This window comes from Mus caroli, chromosome 7 (genome assembly GCF_900094665.2).
Source record: "Mus caroli chromosome 7, CAROLI_EIJ_v1.1, whole genome shotgun sequence".
In the NCBI taxonomy this organism is placed as follows: domain Eukaryota; kingdom Metazoa; phylum Chordata; class Mammalia; order Rodentia; family Muridae; genus Mus; species Mus caroli.
In genome coordinates this window covers 54,967,167-54,982,824 of record NC_034576.1, presented here as the reverse complement: position 1 = coordinate 54,982,824, position 15,658 = coordinate 54,967,167, and the positions used below count along the sequence as shown (strand labels likewise).

The following is a 15,658-nucleotide window of genomic DNA, read 5'->3' as shown; positions in this document are numbered from 1 at the left end:
GCCTCTGACGTGGCGCATCCTCACAGGGCCATTTCCAAACGGACAAGATAACGTACTTAACGGATGTATGTCCTCGCGGACAGGGACTATCCAGAGACATGTGCAGTAAGCCTTTTTACTTGTTCAAACACCCAGCTCATGTGCCATCTTGTAATGGCGAATGTGGGAGCGGCTTTCCACAAAATACCTAATTAAAACATTTTTTTAAAAAGGAAAACATTTTTTTAAAAAACAATGAATTTATGAAATTCTTAGGCAAATGGATGGCTCTAGAGGATATCATCCTGAGTGAGATAATCCAATCACAAAGAACACACATGATATGCGCTCACTGGTAAGTGGATATTAGCCCAGAAACTCAGAAAACCTAAGACACAATTTGCAAAACACATGAAACTCAAGAAGAAGGAAGACCAAAGTGTGGATACTTCAATCCTTCTTAGAAGTGAGAACAAAATCCCCATGGAAGGAGTTACAGAAACAAAGTTCAGAGCAGCATCTGATGGAATGATCATCCAGAGTCTGCCCTATCTGGGGATCCATCCCATAAACAACCACCAAATCCAGACACTACTGCAGATGCCAACAAGATTATACTGACAGGAGCCTGATATAGTGGTCTCCTGAGAGGCTCTGCGTGTGTCTGGCAAATACAGAAGTGGATGCTCACAGCCATCCATTGGACTGAGCACAGGGTCCCCAATGAAGGAGCTAGAGAAAGTACACAGGGAGCTGAAGGGGTTTGCAGCCCCGGGACTAAACCACCAGTTAAAGATATCACTTGATGGGACTGGTGTCTCTAACTGCATATGTAGCAGAGGATGACCTAGTCGGCCATCAATGGGAGGAGAGGCCCTTGGTCTTGTGAAGGTTCTATGCCCCAGTATAGGGGAATGCCAGGGCCAGGAGGCGGGAGTGTGTTGGTTGGGGAGCAGAGGGTGGGAGGAAAGGGGATTTTCGGAGAGGAAACTAGGAAAGGGGATAACATTTGAAATGTAAATAAAGGAAATAATAAAAAAAAATAAACATATAAAATAGGTTTTCTTTCTAGGGAATGTAGAAAAGGTCATATTTGGAACAGGGAGGAAATAGCTAGAATTGATTGTATAGCCATAATCTCATTTAGTAGAAATCTTTATAATTGTTACTAAATTCAAGTCATAAGTTCTTATTTGATACAGAATTTATTTTGATACAAAATGAAGGTTATCATTCGTATAAATTTCTTCTATTGATACTAAATATTGAAAGTACAGGGCTTAGACCCAGTCCTTCTTTTGCTGCTATTATAAACAGATCTGAGATGTTTAAGTCTGTGAGTTTAAGGCTAAATAGCAAATTCATGGCTCTGAGTTTATTGTTAGTGTGTTTTCAAGATTTTAACTAGAAATAGCTAAGAGTTGTAACCAGACGACAGTCCAGATTACTTTACATAGATAGTTGGTTTTCAAAAACATCAGAAATCCACAGAATGTGACATTTAACGTTATTTATTCACTTGTTGTTGAGACTAGACTAGACTCCTGACAGCTTTCCCTATCTTGGATTCAAAGAAGAAATTGAGAATCTTTGAGTACTCCAGTTGTGGTGAAACACCATTAGGCAAGATTTGCCTCATTTCATCTACAGATATAATATTGTCCAAAGAAAGGACACAGTTATAGGTTAGGACAGCTTCTGCCAAGAAAGCGTAGCCTAGTCCTTAACATTCCTGTTTCTCTAAGTCTATCAGATGACTCTGGTCAGTAATCTGAAGACAGATGCTCCAATGTATTGAAGTAAGGGACTGTCCAGGTGATCAGCGGTCTCCATAACTGGCTAAGTTTTGGAAGCTGTGTTAGGCTTCCTATATATTTTCAGTTAATATCAGCTGTTCTTGGATTTCTGATGGGGTTGAAAAGCTACATAGTCTCCTAGCCAACCCAGGCTTTTTACTTTGAAAGGAGCAGATCTGAGAGGATAGTTTCCAGATGCAGAACTATAGTCTTTTAAGTCAGGATAGAGGACAGTGTTCAATTTTATTGGCAAAAATGTTGGACTGGGTGTTAAGTTTATCTGATACCAAATAATTTACAAAATGGCATTAGGTGTGCTCAATATATATTTTGAGAGAAAGTCTTTTTAGAAAGGAAGGAAGGAAGGAAGGAAGGAAGGGAGAAAGGGAGAAAGGGAGAAAGGGAGAAAGGGAGAAAGGGAGAAAGGGAGAAAAAGAAAGAAAGAAAGAAAGAAAGAAAGAAAGAAAGAAAGAAAGAAAGAAAGAAAGAAAGAAAGAAAGAAAGAAAGAAAGAAAGGTTGCAGAATTTTCTCTGTCCAATCACCTTATGGCAGTGGGAGATTTTTGATTGGACAGGAGGATGGAGGTGGAGCAAGGAACTGAGGAAGACAGAGAGAGGTCTGAGGAAGAGAGGGAGAACCAGAATGGAGGCTTATGTGGTGTTATCAAAAGGTTAGAATAATTGTGTTAAAGCTTTCTCATTACCATTTGGCCCTGTAACTATTGTATTGGCATCTTGTAAATTGTGTTATTATTGATAAATAAATCTGATCGGCTAATTAGGCATTAAGAGTCTTGATTCTATCCGTTAATTAGGTGTTGAGATGGCTAACCAGGGGTGTATGGTGGTGTTGTGTGGAAGCAACAGGAACTCAGGGGAGCCCTAGACTGAGAGATAGCCTGCTGGGAGCCATGTGGCCTAGCAGGGCTGACAAGTTGGCAGGCTGAAAGGCAGAGGGAGTGAGATTACCAGTCACAGGGGCTAGCTCTAGGTATTTCCCACAACATGTAACCAAATAAAGAATTCAACTAAAGACAAACTAATTGTGGTTAAGTCTCCACAACTCTGGCTGCTTTACCAGAGGCCACACCCATTCTAAGGACCCCACATAAGATATTGCCTAGCTATGAGCAGCTCTCTGTAGGTGGTGTCTTTTCTCCAGTCAATATGGTGACCTAGAGGCTCCAGAAGAGAGGTTGAAGAAATAAAAGTACTGAGGCAAAAAAAAAAAAAAAAAAATGTCTTTCCAGTGACAACAGATGGTTGCTTCTGGCCTACAACTCTGGAAGACCAGGAAAGATGAGAAGGTGCCAAAGAGAAGAAATATCGATCTATTTTCCAGTGATGTAGTTTCTTAAGTAGTAGTCAAAGAGACCAACTTCACTCTGGACCTCATCATTCAAGGGGTGAATAGTTCAGATACGCTTCTGTGTTTCCTTGCCACCTAGGCTACCAGGGAAATGATATCTCAGGATAATTACCCTCCTCTAAATTTGATTATTGAGGCAGGACTCATTCCCAAGCTGATGGACTTCCTGAAGGTAGCACCTCTCCCCAACCTGCAATTGGCGGTTGCATGGGCACTCACCAACATTGCCTCAGGAACTTCAGAGCAAACTCAAGCTGCTGTGAAAGGAGCCCCTGATTGAACTCCTCTGTTCCCCCATACTGGATCATGTCTAAGCAGGCTGTGTGGGCCCTTGGGAATATCAGTGGTGACTTTGTAGAATTCAGAGACCATGTCATTTCCAATAATGCTATCCCGCACCTACCTAATAAACCTATTTCAAAAAACAAACCAATCACATTTTCTTTGGAACATCACATGGACTTTGTCCAATTTATGCTGAAACAAAAATCTACACCCTTGTGAGGATGCTGTGAGGTAGATGCTATCTACCCTCTGTCAACTCCTGCTGCATCATGATAATGAAATCCTCTCAGATACCTGCTGGGCCCTGTCTACCTTGTGGGGAGCTGACTCCTAGCAGAAAGCGGCTATCATCTCTGTAGCCATCTTAGGTTATTTACTTACAAGTTGGTACTTTTCCACCCTGATGAGAGACTTGATCAGACAGACTGTCTTGTCTCCATTCTTCCATCCCTACTCTTTCCCTTGCAGAATCCATTGACTGACCCACAGGACAGGTCATCTGGTGCCCAATGTGGGACAGTGAGGACAAGAGACCCTGTGAGGGACGTTACTGGAAGAAGGGTCAACCAAAACTTAAAAAATGAAACAAAGGTGATCAGCATGAAAACCTGCTGTGTTGAGACTGGTGAGTCATAGTAACAAAAATGGGGCAAGAAATAAATCAGCATAAAGTATATATGGAACAAATGAGAAAGGCTTTAAAGACATGAGAAGTAAAAGTAAAAATTCAGCATTTATTGTCATTTTTTATTTTATTAAAAAGTTGTCCCTGGGTTCCTCAAGAACGAACCATTGATGAAAAAAAAAGATGGCACAGAGTTGGAGATGCACTTAAAGATTTTTACAGGACACTTGGGCCTGAAAAGGTCCTAGTCACTGCCTTTTCATATTGGAACTTGATAAACGAAATGATCTCAACCAAGTATCCATCGATAGCAGCGGTTGTTGAAGAGGGCGAGAAAATTTTAAAAGACAGAGAAAAGAGAGGAAAAGGAAAGAAAAGGACAAAAGATAAGATTGATTCCTCTAATGAGGAAATAGATTCAATTTCTCTAGGTAGTGGTGATGATAAAGGATCGACCTCTCAAAGGTCACCCAATGGGTCCCCAAATTCAGAACATATGTTACAGACAAAAAAAAAAAAATCCAAGAGGGAAGGAAACAAAATCAAATAGCAGCACTCGGCTCACAGAGAAAAATGACTCAACTGTTCAAAAAAAAAAAAAAAGATAAAATGCATATATACTAAATTGAGATCCAAAATACAGTTAGAGGATGATGATGATTTGTCTGAGTCAGGGATGACCTGGAGGAAGAGGTGACCAAATATTACTACCATGAATGGCTCTCCTTTCAGAGATCTCCTCCATCTGCACCCCCTGGACCACCTGATGGTATCCTGGGGATGGCTGTTTTGGACCTTAGAAAGGAATTGCAGGATAAAATCTCAGCCCTAAAATGACAAACAGAATTAGAGGAAGAACATCAGGACTGTTCATCAGCCACAGATCGCCCAGAGGAGGGAGAGGCTGAGGCTTTTCCTGTATCAGAGACCATAGACACTCAATGGGTTGCTTGGAGACATCACACACACATTAACAAATTTTAAAAAATGCATTGTCACAATATGGCACCACTGCTCCTTTAACTCTTGCAATCTTGGAATCTGCTGCAGAGGAGTGGCTTGAAAATCCTCCCTGCTGTTGTCATCAGTCAGAACAAAATCAGAAAATCATTCAGCAGGCCCTTGTCTTGACTGCTGTCAAAGATGCACCAGGGTCTCCTTTTACCGGGAGTTTGAAATACCCTACTGAGAGCAGTTCTTAGCAGTGGTGACCCTCTTATCTGGAAATGAGAGTAACGTGAGAATTGTAAAGAGATAGGTAGGAGGCATACCCAGGCAGGCAATGCTTGGTCCTTTGTTGCCTTAGTGCAATTCACTTCAAGTGATGACCAGATGCAATATGACCCAGGCTTATTCACTTAAATTCAAAACTCAGTTATGAAGACTTGGCATAAACTCCCGGTAAAAGGAGACACTGGTGCATCTTTGACAGCAGTCAAGACAAGGGCCTGCTGAATGATTTTCTGATTTTGTTCTGACTGATGACAACAGCAGGGAGGATTTTTGGTAATGCAGAGGCAGGTGCAGACTATGTGAAACAGCTTACATTTGAAAACGCCAATCCTGCCTGTCAAGCAGCCATTAGTCCCTACAGGAAGAAGACAGACCTCACTGGGTACATCAGACTCTGTTCTGACATAGGGCCCTCCTACTAACTGGGCTTAGCTATGGTGGCTTCCATGAAAGGACAATCAGTAAGAGACTTCTTGGCAAGTAGAAACAAAAAGGCATGTTTTAAGTGTGGCAAGTATGTACACTTTGCAAAAAAATTGCAGGGCAGGAAACGAATCAATTTAGAGACAGCCTGGGAAACAGCCTGGGCTATGTCCGAGTTGCAAACTCGGAAAACCTTAGCCTAATGAGTGTAGATCCAAGACAGATACACAAGGGAAAACCCTTTTCCCTAATCAGGGAAACGGGAACAGGGGCCAGCCCCAGGCCCCAAACCAACACAAGCCAAAACAGGCTTATGGGGTGGTCAGCTTCATGCCAACGAGCAGCAACCACCCCTTTCAGAACTTAGTTGAGCAACCCCAGGAAGCATAGGACTAGACCTCAGTTCTGCCACCCACACAGTACTAACCCCAGAAATGGGACCTCAGGTTCTCCCTACCAGAGTGTTCGGACCGCTCTATCCAAATGTGTTTGGTCTGATAGTGGGAAGAAGCAGTGCTACCTACCATGCAGGGACTACAAATTGTTCCTGGTATTATAGACAATGATTATCAAGGAGAGATTAAGGTAATGGCCAAGGCAATACATAATATAGTCACCATCCCCACGGGAAGGAGGATAGCTCAGCTGTTGTTACTTCCATTGCTCCCTACTAATCACAAGTATAAGAGTCCTAAGAGAGGGGATCAAGGATTTGGTTCTTCTGATACATACTGGGTGCAACCTATAGTTAAACAAAAACCTATTATGACAGTACAGCTTGATGGAAAGGTATTCCGAGGCTTGGTTGATACAGGGGTCTATGTGACTATTATAAAACAAAGTGATTGGCCTGCCATCTGGCCTCTGGCCCTAACCTTGACAAATCTTTTTTTTTTCTTTTCTTTTCTTTCTTTTTTTCAATTTCTTATTAGATGTTTTCTTCATTTACATTTTAAATGGGTATTGGCCAAAGTCAAAATCTAAAACAAAGCTCTAAGGTGCTGAAGTGGAAAGATAAAGAAGTAAATACAGGAAATATACAACCATATGTCATCCCGGGCTTTCCCATTAATCTGGGGCTGAGATCTGTTATCCCAGTTTGGACTGATTATTTGCAGCCCCAGTGAAGTAATCACAGCTCAGGTGATAAACTCTGGGTTTTCCCCAGGGAAAGGTTTAGGGGAAAAATGAAGATGGGACTACTCATCCTATTGAGGCCTTTGCCAACACTGGAAGAAGAGGCATAGGGTATTTTTGATGGGGGCTGTTGATTCAGCTGCACCCCCAGGGCATTGTGCTGATCCCATCACCTGGAAGGGTGACTCACCCATCTGGGTAGATCAGTGGTCCCTCACACTGAAAAGTTACAAGCTGCCAAAGTGCAGGAGCAATTACAGGCAGGACATTTAAAAGAGAGTAACTCTCTCTGGAATACCCCAATATTTGTCATCAAGAAAAAATCAGGAAAGTGGAGATTGTTACAAGACTTGAGGGCTGTTAATGTGACAATGATTCTGATGGAAGCCTTACAACCTGGGATGCCCACACCTGTGGCCATACCTTTGGGCTATTATAAGATAGTTATACATTTAAAAGATTGTATTTTTAGCATTACCTTGCATCCTGAAGACCGAAAGCACTTTCCCTTTAGTGTTCCTGCTATAAACTTTAGAGAACCTATGAAGAGATATCAGTGCAAGGTCTTGCCTCAGGGTATAGCTAATAGCCCTACCTTGTGCCAAATAGTTGTGACCTCTGCCATAGATGACATTAGAACCATATGGAAACAAATCTACATGACATTACATGGATGATATCTTAATAGCAGGAAAAGATGGAAGACAGGTACTCTAGTGTTTTGATGATCTTAAAACAGCTTTATAGACTGCAGGGTTACAAATAGCAACAGAAAAAGTACAGTTACAAGATCCCTATACTTATTTAGGATTTCAGATTAATGCTCTACATATTATTAATAGTAAGGCCACTTTTAGAACTGATTCCCTTAAAACACTTAATGATTTTTAAAAATTATTGGGAGATATCAATTGGCTATGTCCATATTGAAAACTTACTATAGGAGAGTTGAAGCTTCTGCTTGATATTCTCCAGGGAGATGCTGACCCAAAGTCTGACAGGGCTCTAACAGAGGATGGTAGAAAAGCCTTGCAGAAGGTTGAGAGTGCTATTCCATCCCAATTTGTAACTCATAGTAATTATTCTAAGCCTTTCTATTTCCTTTATCACCAAATCAACTCCTGCTGCAGTTTTTTGCCAAATTGCACCCATATTATGGGCTTATCTTCCCTTATCTCCTAAGAATGTTCTTTATCCGTACTATGTGGCTGTAGCTGATATGATTATATTAGGCAGAGATAATAGAAATATTTTGTAAAAGACCCTGATATCATAGTGCAACAATATACAAGCCATCAGCTTGATTGGCTTATGCAAAATTCTGACGTTTGGTCTATTGCATGTACCTCATTTGCTGGCCAGATAATCATTATCTGCCAGACAAATTGGTTCAGTTTTGTAATCGCTATGAATTCATTTTTCTGTCTCGCACCGCACATGCACCTATAGAAAAAGCATTGCTAGTCTTCACTGGTGGTTCCTCATTAGGAACAGCTGCTTATGCCTTTAAAGATCAAGTCAGGGAATCAACTTTGCTACATCATCAGTGTCAGCTCAATTGGTTGAATTGCATGCTGTTATTGCTGTGTTTCAAGCATTTCTGAATCAAGCCATAAATATTTACACAGATAGCTCATATTTAGCTCAGTCTATCTCTCTGCTAAAAACTGCTGTGCAAATAAAACACTCCTCAGAAGCAGCTGATCTGTTTTTACAGTGCCAACAAGTAATTTTGAGGAGAAAATGTAAATTTTTTATAGAACACCTGAGAGCCCACACTGGACTACCAGGCCCGCTCTCTGAGAGAAATCACAAGGCAGATCGAGCCAGTTCTGTAGCCAGAGTGACTTTATCAGATGCCATCTAACCTGGATCAGGCCATAAGGGCCAATGAGTTACATCACCTTAATACCCAAATTTTAAAGATCATGTTTAAAATTATCAGAGAACAAGCTAGGCAAATTGTCAAACAATGTAGATCATGTATTACACTTTTACCAGTTCCTCATTTGGGCATAAATCCAAAGGGGCTGATACCAAACAGCCTCTGGCAAATGGATGTTACTCATTATAATGAAGGTTGAAATAAAAAATGTATACGTGTATGCGTAGATACATACAGTGGTTTCATTTATCTTGAGGGTGTTCCTACTCTCAGTTGTAAACATGGCCTGGCTCCTGCCATCTTTTTATGTATGAATTTTCTTTGTTTTGTGTAAAGAACCATTATGCATCGATGTACCTTGGTGGATGTAGTCACCTAGCTTTCTTGTTTTTCTTCTGTATTATAAGACTGGTACTCATTTGGAGACAATACATTCAGATACACATTCTCTCTGGGTCGGTGTCTGTCACCCATCCGAGCCAACTCCTTGCTCTCACCTATAACTGGAACCCCTATTGAGGTCCGTCTGCAGCACTATTCAAATGAAACTCATACAGGTCCATTATCACAGGCTGAAGTACAGGACTCCAAAACCTCTGTCATCAAGACCAATGAGGAATAGCCCTTAACTTATGCACTAAACCAGATAGTCAATGCCTGGTAGGAGAACACCTCAAGGCCTCTGGCCCTAATTGGGAGGTCTCAATCTAAGACAGGAGCTCAACCAAAAAAAAAAAAGGCTGTTGAGTGTCCAGAGATGGGAAAGGGAGGCTAGGGTCTGTTCCAATCTAAGACAGGCATGGTTTCCGTAAGTTTTCCCAGCCTTCTCTTTTGAAGAGCTTAAAAAGGGGAACCTGTTGGGAGCCAATTCCTAGCAGAAAGCCGCTTTCATCTCTGCAGCCATCTTGGGCTATTTACTTACAAGTTGGTACTTTTCCACAATGACTAGAGAATTGATCAGACAGTCTTGTCTTCATTCTTCATGTCTCTTGCCCCTCTGTCCCCTCTCTCTCCCTTGAAGACCCCGTTGACTGACCCTCAGGACAGGTTACTACCTGACTGAGGGGGCAAAGAGTACATCCATCATGTGGTGACTACTGGCATCCTGCACAGGCTTGTAGAGCTTATGACCAGCTCAGAACTCAGTGTCTTGACCCCTTGTCTCCACACTATGGGCAACATTGTGGTTGGAACAGATGAATGTACCAAATGGTCATTGATGCTGGCATGTTGAAGGTGTTGGGCCAGGTCCTGAAGCACCTGGTCCTCCATCCAGACACTGGCTGACTGGACCATGAGCAACATGGCTGTGGCCTCTGGGCCCAGACACCACATCAAGCAGCTGATTTTGTGTAACTTGCTGCCTGTCTTGGTAGACCTACTATGGAATGCACAATTAAAAGTCCAGAAAGAGCTGGTGTGCACCATGGCTAAAATTGCAACAGGGGACTCTCAGTGCCAGCTGACTCTGCTTGCCCACTCAGGCATCTTGGAGCCAATGCTGAGACTGTTCACTGTCCCAGACATGGATGTCATCATCATCCTTGATACCATTTCTTATCTCCTCCAGATAGACAACTTACAGGAGAAGAAAAGGCTCTGTTTTCAGATAGAGGAAGTTGGTGGCTTTGAAAAAATTGAGTCCTTACAGCACCACCACAACACTTACATCAGCAATAGTGCCCGGGATGTTATTGAGAAATATTTATGTGAGGATGAAGATGATAACAGTTTGCCCAAGCCCTGGGCTAAGAGTGTGAATATGTGGAGAACTAAGACATCTCACACACCATATTGATTTCACATCATAAACCCAGATCATACTCACTTCCCAGTCCTTCCATATTTGCCCCCATGTAGCCGCCTGCGGCCATGTGAACTGGGTTCCCCTGAAAGGTGAGCTGGGGCTGAAAGAGATCAGACGGTGAGAAAAGAACGAGGCCAAGACAAACCTTTCTGTCTTGGCCTCGTTCTTTTCCATCAAGGTCAGAAGGCTCTACCCTAGATAATCTCCTGCTTAGTGGCAACAAGGTCAAAGTCTGGATCAGCCTGCTTCAAGGCTGAGGGAGACTACACCCCCACCCTTGTGGACTGCCCCCCCCCCAAAAAAAAAGAAGAGAGAAGAAAGTTCAACTGTGTTGCCCATGTACTCATGGAAACATAGTCAAATTCCCAATGGCTAGCCTCTTAAAGAAAATTGTGTCCTTCCTGGCATGCACCCAAGCCAGAAGCCACCAGTTGTGAAGAGTCACATTTCAGCATCGTTATGACAATTGTTAAGAGGTTTCTTCAATGGCTTTCTGCCTAGGCTGTTACTCTGGCTGAGGTAGTAGTGGTGGTGGTGGGTGGACAGGGGTTATCACAGAAGCTTTCTCTGTCCCTCTTTCTCCACTGAGAGACTGCATACCAGAGCAAAAGTAGCTTCCTTTCCCTTTACAGTTGGGTGGAATACCCATCAATCATGGACTTCTACATGGCTTCTGGCAATAGCATGGACCACAGACATCCACATGGTCTCTGGTGGCAGTACAGATCTTTGACATCAGCTGGGCCCTCTGCAACAGCAAGAACCATGGACAGCATCATAGCCCTCAACTACAGTACAGGACAGTAATGTCAACATAGTTTGGCGGTGGGCTGGGGGGGGGGTGCGGGGGAGCACAAACTAGACACAATGGCATGACCTTCAGTGGTAACACAGGCCACCAACATTAATACATCCCCCAGCTGCAGCAGGACCATGGACCCAAGCATGGCCCTGGGCAGCAGTAGTCAAATATACATGGCAAATGTTTTTTACCAGCTGGGGAATCTAACTGACTAGGGACTGTGTTTTTTGCTTTTGTTTTTGTTGCCGTTGTTATTTTTTTTTTTGTTAGTCTGTTTCATTTGATTGGGGAATTGAGATTATTAATATACAAAAAGAAAAAAAGATATTGCCTACCACCCACCAACACTCCTTAAAATTCTCCCAGTGGCTACCAATTGCACCCTCTCCTCTGGGCTCCATATTCTAGACCAGAACTCTGGAAAAAGACTTCTGCTTTACCAGAGGCTAAGCTATTATTAGGGATCCCAGATAACCCACAACTTGCCACCAGCTAACACTCCTTAGAGTGTACCCAACACAGCATGACATCCCCTGGGCTCCATATTCTGGCCAGTAATTTCATCAGAAGACTTTTGTTTTACTGGAGGGCATACATTACTAGGTACCTCAGAGACCAAGCAGGTACCCACCAGGTATTTGTAACTCCAGAGTCAACATTGTTCCCCAAAATCCTAAATGTCACATAGGCTGCAAATCAGCCTCCTAGTGGTGACCAGAACTCCAGGCCACTCAGGCCAAAAGAACAGAGAGAAAACAGAAACCAAGGGAAAACTCAATTCATCTAACAAAGATAAACTCAGAAACCAGCAATTAAATCTATAATAACTCTTAACCCAGATGACTAGAGGCCAGTGCAAGAACACAATCAACAATAGCCAGAGCAATCTGGCACCACTGGAGCCCAGCTATCATACTACAGTAAGCCCTGGATATTCCAACATAGTTGAAGCACAAGAAAATTACCTTAAATTCAATCTCATCAATATGATAGAGATTGAGGAAATAAACAAATTCCTTAAAGAAATCCAGTAAAATACAAACGGTTAAAAGAAGTAAATAAAACTTTTCAAGACCTGAAAATAGAAATAGAAGTAATAAAGAAAACAGGGAATCCTAGAGATGAAAAAGTTTAAGTAAGTGAACAGGAACTACAGAGGCAAGCATCACTAGCGAAATACAAGTCATGGAAGAAAGAATCTCAGGTCTAGAAGGTATGATGGAAGAAATTACTACATAAAAAGAAATGCTAAATCTAAAAAGTTTCTAACACAAAACATCCAGGAAATCTGGAACACCATGAAAAGGCCAAACCAAAAATTAACAGGAATTGAAGAATACTCCCAGCTCAGAGGTCTAGAAAATGTTACCCACAAAATCACAGGAGAAAATTTCCCCAATCTAAAACATGGGACAAAGACCAAGTAACATATAAAGGCAAACATATCAGAATTACACCCAACTTCTCAACAGAGATTCTAAAAGCCAGAAGGGCCTGAGAAGATTGTTTGCAGTCTCTAATAGACCAAAGATGTCAGATGAGACTCCTATACTCTGCAGAACATTCTATTACCACAGATAGAGGAAACAAGAAACTCTATGGCAAAACTAAATTTAAACAGTATCTGTCCATAAATCTAGCACTACAGATGTTACTAGAAGGAAAACTCCAACTCAAGGAGGATAACTTCACCCAAGAAAATACAGGAAATAAATAATTTTACATAATAATTTTACCAAAAGAAGGGAAGTACACATACATATATACAGAGAGACAGAGACAGAGACAGAGAGAGACAGGCACACACACACACACACACACACAGAGAGAGAGAGAGAGAGAGAGAGAGAGAGAGAGAGAGAGAGAGAGAACCACCACCACCACCACCACCACCACCAAATAAAAGGAATTAACAATCATTGGTCATTAATATCTCTCAACCTCAATGGACTCAATTACCTCCCCCCCCCCAAAAAAAAACACAGGGTAACAGAATGGATATGAAAACTAGGCATGATCAAGGTAAAGGATGTGCTCCAGAGAAAGTTATCCACCCCATCTCTGTTCCCTGAAGACTTTAACCTCAAATTTGAAGACGACATGGCATGCTGACCAGTCAGCATGTAATCTGGGCATAAGAACTGAAACATTCTTTAGGGTAGGGGTAAAGTATCTTGCCATGCAATCATGGAAACCTGAGTTCAGACCCCAGAACCCATATAAGAAGCTGGGTGTGACAGCACATGCTGGGGAGGTGAAGACAGTCAGAGTCTAGAACCTAACTAGCTAAGAATCAGTATTCTGCATCTTCAGTGAGATAGGTTTTATCAAAAACTTAAAGGTACAGATGAACAGTAAAATATGTTAGACATTACATCTGTCTCCTAACACTGTGTGAATACATTAAGCATATTCATATATGGACATATCCACTACACACACCCATAAACACACACATGCACACACATACTGCTGACAGGAGAGAATAATTAGCCAAGTCAAAACAGGTACAATGAATAGCAATCAGTTAAAATGTTTGTAACCAAGATTCCATAATTAACTATAGTTTAAGAAAACATACAATTCTGCCATATAATTATTATATATTAAATTATATTATAAATAAAAGATATTTAATATATTTACCAATGTTGCATGTCAATAATTGGTAGAAATAGAAAAATGGATACCTGGATACACTGGCAATTTCTTATGGGGTTTGTGGAGTGAATTGAAGATTGAAAACCTCACATATAAGTTTAGTGTAAAATGAGAATTTATTGATAATCATACCAAAAAAAATTCAAGAAACTGTGTTTAAATTACAGCCTTGCTAGTAGTGAAGTACTTGCCAGGAACATGCCATGTCCTGAGTACACTCCCCAGCATGGGGAAAAACAATTTTAATAAAAGACTACACTAACAAAGCACTAACCCGTTACTTGCACAAGTCCCTCTACAACTCACAGAACATACACTTACAAAGCCATTCTTCTGCTGGTATTACTTTACATGGGACCCATTCTTATAGCTATATTCATCAGGAAAACTTCAACACAACACACAGCCTAAAGTTTAAAAGTAATTAGGCCTTGCCTGTCTCCCAGGAGGACTACTCTAAAATAGGGACACAGGCAGCCCTCTCTAACCAGGGAGACAGGAGGCCTGCTCTAAGTAGAGACAGCACTGCCTGCCTGCCAAGAGGCCTGCTTTAAACTAGGTCACACAGCTTTACCTGCCTTGCAGGAGGCCTTCACCAATCCCAGACATCCAGGCCAGTTAACACCAAAGATAACCAGATGGTGAAAGGTAAGCACAGGAACAAAAACAACAGAAGCCCATGTAACTTGGCACCATCCGAACCCAGTTCTCCTATCACAGCAAGCCTTACATACCCTAAAATACCTGAAAAGCAACATTCTGACCTAAAATCCCATCTTGTGAAGATAATAAAGACCTTTAAGGAGGATATAAATAACACCTTTAAAGAAATCACAAGCAAACAGGTAGAAGCCCTTAAAGAGGAAACAAATAAATTCCTTAAAGAAATACAGGAAAATACAATCAAACGGGTGAAGAAATTGAACAAAACAGTTAAAGACCTAAAAATGGAAATAAGAACAATAAAAAAAATTACAAATGGAGGCAACTCTGGAGATGGAAAATCTAGGAAAAGGAACAGGAATAACAGATGCAAGCATCCCCAACAGAATACAAGAGATGGAAGAGAGAGAAACTGTCACATCAGTCAAAGAAAATGGAAAGTGTACAAAAAGTTCCTATCCCAAAACATCCAGGAAATTTGGGACAAAATGCAAATGTCAAACCTAAGAATAATAGAAATAGAGGAGGGTAAAGATTCCCAGTTAAAAGGGCCAGAAAACATCTTTAACAAAAATCATAGAAGAAAACATCCCTAACCTAAAGAAAGAAATGGCCATAAATGTACAGGAAGCCAACAGCTCACCAAATTGACTGGACCAGAAAAGAAAATCATCCAGACACATAATATACACTAAATGTACAGAACAAAGAAAGAATATTAAATGCCATAAAAGAAACAGGCCAAGTGACATATAAAGGCAGACCTATCAAAATTGCACCTGACTTCTCAACAGAGACTAAAAGCAAGAAGACCCTGGAAAGATGTCATTGTGATGCAAAGGGACAACAGACACCAGCCTGGAAAACTAAAACCAGCAGAACTCTGAATCATCACAGATGGATAAACCAAGATATTACATGACAAAACCAAATTTAAATATCTTTCTACTAATCTAGCCTAAAGAAGATACTAGAAAAATTCTAACACAAGGT

At 41.4% G+C, this 15,658-nt stretch overlaps 1 pseudogene; it reads left to right on the top strand.

The window, feature by feature from the left end:
- Positions 1–10,530, top strand: part of LOC110297940 — an 83,312-nt pseudogene extending 72,782 nt beyond the window's left edge.
- The last annotated feature ends 5,128 nt before the right edge of the window (positions 10,531–15,658 follow it).